The sequence below is a fragment of the Stegastes partitus genome, unplaced genomic scaffold (genome assembly GCF_000690725.1).
Source record: "Stegastes partitus isolate 25-593 unplaced genomic scaffold, Stegastes_partitus-1.0.2 Scaffold53, whole genome shotgun sequence".
Lineage (NCBI taxonomy): Eukaryota > Metazoa > Chordata > Actinopteri > Pomacentridae > Stegastes > Stegastes partitus.
In genome coordinates, this window is record NW_007577784.1 from 696,924 (window position 1) to 702,548 (window position 5,625).

The following is a 5,625-nucleotide window of genomic DNA, read 5'->3' on the forward strand; positions in this document are numbered from 1 at the left end:
CCCAACGGTTTCCCAATGTTTTTGTAAATCACGGTTTGTCTGTGGGTAACCCAGGGACAGCAGCCACCCATCCGTCAACTGGTACGTCCTCACCTAACGATCATAAAGCATTAGTTTGCACTTTGTAGACACCATAGACTGTATAAAAGATGGACTGGCCCTGAAAAATGAAGCCAACCCGGAAGTGTCAAAAACCTGCAATATCACTACGTCCACTAGCCGCTGGCTCCAAAAAGCCCTGGCTCCCATAGACTTGAATTGGAAAAGAAGTGATCACAGATCATGAAATACTGCATTCCTACAGCTCAGGATTTTTTTTTTATTAGTTTTCATGGTCAAATCCAGAGATCAGGTGGCCAATCTGAAAATAAATCAATACTGAATTTTTTAAAAATCGTCAGACTTTTGCGGGGCAAGGGGCGTGGCTGGCTTGATTGACAGTCGGCAGCGACCATACAGACGAAGCGAGCAGAAGGCGGTAAATGTGGGCGGGGCAGAGAGGGCCCGCCTCTCAATCCGTCTGACCAATCGCTGCTCCTATGGCTCCGCCCCCCTCCGACTATTTTTGGCTCCAAAAATTCAAGATGTCAACCAGGAAGTAGCAAAACCCTGGCTTCATTTTCTCAGTGCAGAAACCAACGGGTGACGTGACGGAAGCTACGTCCATCTTTTATACAGTCTATGGTAGACACAGACGAGATGCAGGATGTATGAGGAGCAGCGATTTTAAATGGTGAGATTTCTTCGTGAAGCTCCAAATGTACATGTAAAACAAGTCACGCCTTCGTAATGTGGTGAACCAGCAGCTCCGCTCAGCATGGCCGACGTGTTTCAATCATTTAAAGAGGTGCTAAGAGATCAGAATAACTACTGCTGCAAATAATCACCTTCTGACTGTGAAGATTTGTTACTTGAGTGAGAAATTAACCGCAGCCAAGAGCCAAATACTGGCAAATTTTGGTAATTACCTACTCCGTCAGCCACTCCGGCAGGTCAGTGAGCACCATTTGAATGCCCTTTATGGTATTAAAATCCAAGCTGCTTGGTAAAATTATAAACAACAGCGGACTCCGGAGATGGCTCACGCTGCTGCTGCTGCCGTCCTGCAGGAAGAAGAGCAACTTTCCCTGCTGGTTCTTTATCCACCTCTTTACAGCGTTCGTCTTTACTGCTGCATGGTTTATTGAAAATCTACAGATTAGCCAGCTGCCCCACTTTTGTTCATTTGCGATGGACGCTGGAGATAATGATTTCCTCGGAAAAAGGCTGAGTCACGCTGAATCCGCTGGAGATAAGACGCAGTTTAAGGGTTTTAAACTGTGTTACGAGCCCCTGTTAATTGAAAAGTACAATAACTGGTGTCCATTTGTTTATAGATCGCCTTCATGCGTCCGTCCCCTTCACCTCATCCGGCGCTGTATCCTTGCCTCGTACCTCTTCATTGTTTGAGAACCTCTGCTTTATGAAGCCGCTTCCAGCCATGCAAATGCGGCCATAAAACAGTCCCGCACAAGTTTCTTTAAACAAGACACTAAATCCCCTCCTACTCCCGCTCCGTCGCCGACGATGACCTCTGAACAAATGAGATAATTTCCCTGCAGGTACCAACAAATGATTACAATATCGCCATTTGTGTAATATATTTAAGAACTGCTATCATGAGGATTCTATGATAATACAGCACTGATGGGAATTAAGGAATTACACTTCGACGCCCACACATGGAGGCAGGCAGGAAACAGTGTGATCCTAGCTGGTATAATGTGTCAATTACTTGCTGAAAATTACTTGCTGAAGTGCTTGCTCAAAGGGGAAATTTTTTTTATTTTTTTTACCTCTACCACATGACATTACACGGCGTTGACCTTACTTATAAAACAGGTAGAAACACACGACGACGGAAGTTATTCGAGGCTGCATTTATGCATATATGTGCTCTCGCCGTCATTCAAGTTGCTATTTATGCCTCTAATCCTCTCTTCAAAGCCTGTTGACTGCTAGATTTCTTTGGCACTTCTTCTTTTTCATCTCATAATGTGATCCAATGCTGTATATTTCTACAAAAAAAAAGCAGAATGGCAGTCATAGCCACATGAAAAAAAAAAATCCCATGAGCACACACACACACACACACCACGGGAGATAATGTATCTGCTCTTTTTGCTGCCTACATTGCAGATGCCAAGCTTAGAGCGGAGGAATATCACAGTTGATTAAACACTGCCACTTGAATCAGCCACTCGCACACCTACGCAGACCTACACCTACACACACACACACACACACACACACACATGCACGCAGAAAGACATATGCATACCTTAGGGCAAGAGGAGATATCCAAACACACACTTGCAAAACAGCCAAAGCTGTCTTCATCTGAGAGCCTGCTTGTGTGTGTGTGTGTGCCTTTGCTTGATGTTTGGTGTGTGCCGATGCCAGTACACGTGTGTGTGTGTGTGTGTGTGTATGTGTGTGTCATCTATCCGTATGTCATCTCTCCTCTGATGTGACCTTTACACACAGATATTTTCTTCCCGCCCTGCCAGCAACACTGCTAACACAATTACACTGGGCTAATGAACAGAGGACCCTGATAAAGTGGTACACACACACACACACACACACACACACACACACACACACACACGTCCTCCATGCATATCAATCTCCCTGCAAAGGCTACATTTGCATCTTTAATATAAATGAAAGTGCTTATTAAAGTGCACGCGGCAGTTCGGATCGGATGGAGGAAGAGCTCATCTAAATCCGGAGCGTTTAACCCCTCGCGCTCCTCCTCCCGACTTCCTGCTGTTGCGTCCGACCTCCTCCTTTACGCAAAGGTGAAACGAGTAAGTCATCCACATGATACGGGGCTTTTCTTGATCCAATTTCACGTCTTCGGTATCAAATAATCTAATGGTGTTTTTCCAGTCTGAGCCACATGAAATACGCTGACTTTTCTTTTCAGAGTATCAATACTGACATTTATTGGCTTGTATCAGTGAAACCGCACAATTTCCACATCTGCACAACGTTTCCAGACGTTAGTTCATGAAGCTTCTTTTTATCAAAGGAGAAGCTGTTCACCTAAAACGATCCAGGTTTGACATTTTGATTAGATTTAGCACCTTCATGAATAAATGAGTTTCATTAGCGCTAGCACTTGCATTTACAAAATGAACTGAGAGGCCTTTTCCCAAAGAAAAACACTCTTCACAGGTTGGCTGCAAATACAGCTGCTGCAATTAGTCGACATAAACGCTGCAAATGTGTCAATATAATTTTTAGTTGTACCTCAGAAAAATATGATATTTAAACAACATAAAGCATGTTTTTGTTCGGTATTAGCACATAAATGTTAGCTGATCGGCTGCCGTCAGTGCTGCAGCTTTAGAAAAACAGCAGCAAACCACGACTCGATTAATTCTAAGTTTCCAAAGACCCAAGGCTACAAAAGACAAGGAGCACTCGAACACACATCCCAGCCCGATGCACAAACACCTGAAGAGAAAGACGCTATTCAACGCTTCCTTTTACTTCTCTCCTGCTCTCTGTGCTCATGCACGCTGAATTCAATACAGTCGAACTCCCAATAAAGCTCCTCTCATTTACATATTTCTCTCTTTCTGCTGTCAGACATCAGAACAAGGATGAAACAGCGGCTCATTAAGACCACATGTTAATTAGCATTCACTTCCAAGCTGCTGCTGCTCTGCATCTCTACAATCCTGATTTTATAACCTCGACATCGCTCTGCAAACTCACCGCACGCCGAGGCTGAAGGCTGTGAATTTGGTAGTCGACTCTAATGAAAACATACAGCCAAAGTCAGAGAGAAATTAAACAACGAGAAGAGAAGAAGTTGCTTCAGCTGCTCCATCGTTACACTTTGTTTAATATACAGACTGAACTTTTTCACTTTGGATTCCTCTGCACCACCAACCTAAACACTGATCCGTCTTTTTATTTATCATCATGTTGGATTCTCCACTTGAATTATACAGTTTGTGCTGTTCTGCATTATATCACATTCACGTCGTCCAAATAAAATGAACTTGGAAGAAAACTTGTCATTTAGATCAGTCAGTTATCCATAAACCAGCTGACAACTCTCAGAATGCAAAGTGTGCATATGGAAGCAACACCTTTACTTACACAGGCAGGCAAATGAATCATCATCATGGATAAAACTTTAACATAAACAGTCTAATGTTGAAGTTACGTCCACTGTTTCTCTGCTCATTGCTTTAGTATCTCAGCTGTGATCGTCCAAGTCAATAAAATTCATTGACTGGCTTCGGTCTCCAGGAAAAAATGCCTTTGCATCTGTTGAATGAAAGCTCTTGTATGATCAGCGTCCACGGAGAACAATTCCGACTAACCCTCGCTTCCTCACGTAATATATTCTGATGCGGTGCTGTCAAAGCGGTCCCCGAGCCTCAGGTGGCCCTGAGGGGGGGAGTCTGGGGCTCTGCGTTAGAACAGTGAAAAACTCAATTATGCTATAATTGAATTCTCTTGACATGTTTCCAATTAGAAAATGTATGACGTGTTTTCTCTTCATGTGTCACTCTCAGGCACCAGCGTCTTCCCATTTACATTTTGGACAGTTTGACAGTAAATCCACAACAGAGCTTTATTCCTTACGAGATCCCGGGGAGGAAATCTTATCAAGTGGTGGTCCGGAGCCTGATTTGTCTTTACTCAGGGGATCCTGATTTTTAAAAAAAAAAACAAAAAAACAAAGAAACTCCACTTCTAATCAAATCTGGATCTACATTTTTGACACGAGGTTACAGTCACAGAGGAGAAGGGCGAATTCTTGAGGCGTCGCATTGGCCTGATTGCGATTGGACGGGATCCTGAGTTTCTGAATCTGGTTCTGATTATCACGTCTGGGATCTGACAGCATTCCAGCACCGCTGCAGGGCCCCGGCTTCACGGGGGGAAGGCTTTACCCATTGTGCACATGTTCTCCTCATCGTTACGGTGCTTTATTTGACAGAATGAAAGAGGAACTGAGAGTAATGTGGATGACAGTTAATCCTTCAACTAGAAAATCCAGCTGAAGACCCCAAACCTGGCAACCATCAACCCTCCCCGAGCAACTTTCGAGCGAGCGACTGAATTCCTCGCCGGCTCCTCAGCTGCTGTTCTGCAGCTGAACCTGACCTCTGACCTTCCTCTGGGCGAGTGAAAGGATAATTTCCCAACAAGGAGTAATAAAGCATCACGACGGTGTTGCTGCAGTCTAATGACTTGTAGTCAAACAAATGACAGCAGCTGACATTCACGCTTGGTTCATGAGCAGTTCACGATTTATAGGTCCGAGTATCTACAGTTGGGTTGATGATCTAAAACTCCGTCCATCTCACACTGCAGAGGACTGTCGATCTGAGCAATGTGGTTTAAAGTTATTATGGTTTGTGGTCTGAAGGCAAACAGACAAACCACAGGATTTGGTTGGCAGATATGTGATGCCTTCAAAAGCAAAACAGTTTGATCCAGTCGTGTTTGGTTAAAAACACACTCTTCTCTGCTTGTTTTATATTCTGTGGACTTAGTGCAGAAATGAGTACATGTCCCACCAATCTTGCAGTCGTCCTCCCCTCATATCCGACC